This window comes from Syngnathus acus, chromosome 15 (genome assembly GCF_901709675.1).
Source record: "Syngnathus acus chromosome 15, fSynAcu1.2, whole genome shotgun sequence".
In the NCBI taxonomy this organism is placed as follows: domain Eukaryota; kingdom Metazoa; phylum Chordata; class Actinopteri; order Syngnathiformes; family Syngnathidae; genus Syngnathus; species Syngnathus acus.
This window is the reverse complement of record NC_051100.1, coordinates 975,452-981,044: the sequence shown is the minus strand read 5'-3', so window position 1 is coordinate 981,044 and position 5,593 is coordinate 975,452.

Here is a 5,593-nt window from a genome sequence, read left to right as displayed (position 1 = left end):
GGTGTGTTGCTTAGCAACAGAGCCACCGTGTTTGCCCTACGGTAAGCAACAAAAGACAAAAATACCGTGCTTTTTTATTCTCTGTAATATTGATCTGCTGCGTCCGCCCCACACAGATGGTCCTTAATCATGATGAATAGGTTTGCTAAATGAAAATTGTGTGTTCCCTTCACTCATTATGTCACAAGCATACATCTGTTCTGCAGCATTAGTGATCTTATTGTTTTAATGCATTCAAATGAGCAGAACAAAACTGTCATTTATTCCACTCACTTGTTATTTAGAACATGTTTCATTTCAGCTTGAAAGTGCTACTTCTAGCCATATATCTATCCACCTATACTAAAAACATCAAAACCCAAGGCACTCTGTGGATAAAGTTCAAATGCCTCTTATACAGTATATCAGGGCATGTCAAAATGGACATAATACCCTAATGCATTTCAGCCGGGCTGGCCTTCCTCAGGGGGACAAACAATTTATTTGCTGCTAAGCAGGGCACCCCAGGGCTTTCCCAATCGATTCGAAGGGACCCGCACTGATTCTCAGCTTCTACATTCCCCTTGGTCTGTATTCTAAGCGGGTACTCCCAATACCCCACTAATGCTATTTGAGCATTTTACATTTTGAAATGGAACGTAAGTTAACTGTAAACCGGCGCCTCGAGCACAACAACCCCACATCTCATGTAAAGTGGCCTATAGCAACTATCTAACAACTCCAGCAAACGCTTGCAGGCTTTTTTTTTATCTGGGAATGAAAATCCATGAACATTGTGATTGTTCAGAAAACAGAATAGTTAGGTGATATGTCTGTGCGTCTACAATGTAGAAAAGATGGAGTCAATGATGTTTACTGTTTTGATTCAAATCCATTGTGACGTTATCGAAAGACAGAATCATTTGACAAAACGTTTCCATCCAAAGATTTGGGTCTTTCTTTATCGAAATAAACATGAATGATATTTGCTTGGATGATGGATGTGCACAAGTACAATGTCAGGATTCATCCAGCCGGTGTCTGTTAAGTGGCTTATTGATGTCTGCCAGTGGAGCAATCACAGTGTTCCTAATCATAACTGATTTGCAGCCATTCTGACTTTGCCATGCTGCTATTGGAATTGCTAAACACTGTCAATCAATACAACTGATGCTCCGAGCAATCTTAATGGAAACTTGACTATCAGAATGCGAGGACCTTCTGAGTCTGAATAAAAGAGCACACAATATTGCCGCTATGCCGCATGTGCACCGTGTGCATGTGTGTGTGTATGCAAGAAGATGCAAGCGCAACACATTTATGTTGGAAACGAGTCCCCGGGTCCCCTGATGGTGAGTTTTATGCATTGCATTTAATATGTCAAGTGATTTCATTTGAACTGGCTAATCTGATGGGATTTGGAATCACGTCAGCTCGTGCTAAATTGGCATCCAGGGCCAGGGGCATCCATCAGCTCCAATGACGACGTAACCAATCAGGCTCCATAGACATTTCACACATACAGAATGACTTTTCTAATTTTTTATCTTTTTTTTATTAATCTTTAGCTGCTGGTGCTTTACCCCATACTGTCGAAACACATGGATATTCCTCTCTGGGGATCAACAAAGGATTATTTGATAAAACTGTCCATATAATAGCGATGATGCGTTGGTTCTTAAAATCAACTCTTTGAAGGGAACGACAGCCTCGTTGTTTTTTTTTTTAAAGGTTACATGTGCTTGGTGAAGTTGTGTTGGGGGATTACAGGCAGTGATGCCAGTAACGTGTGATGATAACAACTAATCCTACGTAATGCTTTTTCCACCCAATAAATCAGACGATGTTTCCTTTTCTTACCTATTTTCCAGAAAATACTTGCTTCTGCGGGCAAATAACATCAAAACTATTTGCCGAATATCACCTTTTACTCCAGCATATTGCGGGTGCAAGGGGCGCTTTCATGAAAACATTTGTCAAAATGTTTACATAGTTCCCATTGGAATAGGTTGCCGATGTGTAAAATGTTCCTTTCCTGATAAAAGAATCCTAAACCTTTTCCAAGACACTGTATTGCCATTTGTTGAACATGTGCTGTAATTAACTCCAAAGGTACAAAGACAACGTCATCCAGAACTTATCTCCAGACGGTCAATGAATGGGATGAGTGGGCTATTAATCATACTTGCCAGGCAGTGGCAATATGGGAAATGCGTGCTTGCAAGTCATCCATCTTTGTCCAGTATGCTTTCAGAGGTACTGTTGCTACACACATAGCAAGAAAATGATTTGCATAGAACTTCAATTTCATTCAGATCATTCTTTTTCATTCACTAATCAGAATGACCCACACTTAAACTGAGAGAGGCTCTTATTACAATATTGTTGTTGGACACCTGACCCAAGTATTGAATACTGACTTTTAGTCAACCGAAGTTAGACTTTAGAAGCCACTTTACCTCAGATGTGACTTTAGCATTTGAAATATTAATACGTATAAGCAATTGTAAATATTAGGCTTCCTTTAATTACTCAGTGAGTCCATTGTGCTTTCTGCAGGAGTCACGTGAGTTTGCCACCAAAGATCTGGATTATGAAAGACGTAACTTTTGTATTTATTTGAAAATGGATACAAATATATATTCAGATGTTCGCCTGATTATGACATCCATGCCTGTTCGTATTCTCCATCTACCCGCTAATCCCAGCTATTTCTGCTTCTGTGTGGGCAAAGCAAGAACAAACAAAATCCTGAATAAAAGATTGAAAGACATGTCTGAATGAGCCAAAAAGATATTTGCAGAAACGCATGCAAGATAAGAATGCGCCAGGAAATCAGAGTAAGAAACTCGACTCGGATATGAAAGAACCTTTGGTATGTTTCTTTTTTCATTTGCTTCGACTGCAATGTTGAAGTAGCATCTACCCAAGCGATGGTATCCGTTGCTCTAATTCAAAGGCATCTTGAAGCGAGCAAGTAAACCCTATAGAGCTGTGGGACACATTATTAAAACATGTTTTATATTTGTATCTCTTGACGGGAGTCTGTTTTGTAACAAGCACACATCCTTTTCCTGTGCACACGGGCTTGCGTCAGCCATCACAGTGTTGATGTCAGCAAACTCTCAAGACAGTTTAAGATGAGCATGGCAGGAAAATAATAGAGGAAAAGCTCAGGGAAAATGACAAGGCTTTCGATGACATCTGTTCCTGATAGCCAGGATGCTGTAAATAGTCTGAGATCATGCCAATACATTTTCGCTCAAATTCCACTTTACAGAGAAGAAGATAGAAAATGAGCTTCAAATGACAACACTACTATAGTACAACATGTATCTTGATCAATTTGTACCCTGAGGGAAATACAAAGCATGCAGTGTTTGTTTGTTTGTTACTTTGTTTTTTTATATGAAACTGTATTTGCAAGACACTCACGGAATAAATTGTGGCCAAATGATTTCTGAAGCTCTACACGGAAATTCATCACCCAGATGAGGAAGGAAAGCAAGGTCACCCTTCAAATCCATTGAAGCTTTTCGAATTGTTTTACCATAAGCATTGTAGCAGATGAAATGATGAATAATGCAAAACCATTTCAAAAAGCTCCTCTTGTTTTCTGGTCACATGGTAAATAACTTGGGAGGACTCTCGAATGCTCGGATGATCATTTGACCTTTGACACTAATCATACGGGGGAAGAAAAAGGTCATCATTTCTTCATATTCATTTCACACAATTGATTCGTTGAGAGTCCAAACCATGACTGGGAAAAAAACCCAAACTAAATGGCTTTGATTTGAGTGTGCACCGTAAACACAAACATAAATGATAGCACACATAAACCATGAATAAAATATGCACATGCTGCTATGACCGCAGGTAAAAAGCTGAAGATGAATGAGAGCTCAGGTCCATGTGGTGACGTTCCTCAGCAGAATTAGAATGGCAAGGAACGGGGAGGGGCAAGTTGAAAGCCGGATGACCTGCCTTCAAGTGGTCACCGCTCTCACATTCCGTCATGCATAAACAAGTAGAAGAGGCACTGTTGGAACTTCAAGGATGTACAGAAGATCCATCCATTTCCTACACAACTTCTTCTCATTCGTGTCGCAGGTGAGACCATCCCACTTGACTTTGGGATAAAATGCTGACAGACAGACATTCCTCAAACAAGCCATTTCATTGAACAAAAAAGGCACATTTGCTGACAGACAAGTTCAGTGGCTGGCTAGTGATGAACTCTTAGCTTTTGGTCAAGACTATCATCTCCAAGCTCACCGTCAGACACTGACAGAAATGTGATTCGTATTTTGAAAAGGCTTCATCATCTTGAAACTTTCAAAGATATTTTCTTCCAACATTTTGCCATTTTGATCAACTTGATGTGGAACAACATACCGTAGCTTATGTTCCACTCCTTATTTGCAGTGGGGCTAGAATACATGAACGTATAGAATAGTGTCCTTAGGCCAAATGGACACCAATGCGGGAGCAGGCTGGTGTAGAAGTTTAATATATGCAGCATTGTAACCCCCCCCCCCCCTGTTGTTGTAGTAACAAACGAGTGGTCGCTCTTCTTTGGTGGTGCTGTTGACCTTTTTTTCTGTTTTCTTTGAAGCAAATGTTAACTATTTGGCATTATAAAAATGTCATGTGTTAATGTCATAAACAAAGGCGAAGGTCAAGAAGGTGACATAAAAATCCACTCTTCACAAAAAATGTCTTCACAACACCTTTTAGTTTTTTATCATTTAATCAAAGTGACAGTTTATTAGGAATGAACACACAAAGAAAAATATTGCTAAGAGTGATGATGACTGTAAAGTGCCTACCAAATTAAAAATCAAAACGTTAAATCTGCATGTTACGTGCGGCCCGTGTGCACACATTCGACCTTTTGCAAGTCGCTGTACCTCAAGGCAACTTGAATGCAAATGAGTGAAGAGTTGCGGAGGGGTGAAATAAATATTAATATTACATAATCCCTGCACTCCTTTTCAAATAAACTTTTGCTACACCTTGTTCATATCTTGGATCCACAAGCAAATGTAGTAGGCCTACATATGGCATGACTCTATTTTCCTTACATAATCCTTCACAATTCAGGGACAGATCAGAGGTCAGCTACAGAGCAGGTTCCCTGAAGGTGGAAGCTTATTCAAGCTCCTGCTCGTGAGCAGGCAGTTGGCCAACAAAGGGGCAAGCAAACGCTCCCCCACATGGATGGTGGCACTTTGGCACTATTCCTGCCTTATCGACTGAGCTTCAACAATTGTAGCCAGCGCACTTGAGCTAACATAGGAACAGCACAGCTGCATGAGTGTGACTGACCTCTGGACATGTTGATGTCTTCTAGGTGCATCTTGGAAGAAAACAAGGTGAGGTTGCAGGAAAAATGTTAAACCTCATCCTGAGTCTTGGAATATTTTGCAGATTTTATTTATTTTTCTTTCCTGAAAGCAGACTGTTCCCAACGTGGTCGATTAGAAAGCATAATAGCCTGCAGGTGCTGCTTCCAAGCGTTAAATTTGCACTGACAGGATTACTGTCACTTGATTTCTTCAAAGAACCAAACTAGACGACACGGCGTGCATGTTGGGTGCCGATACCCATT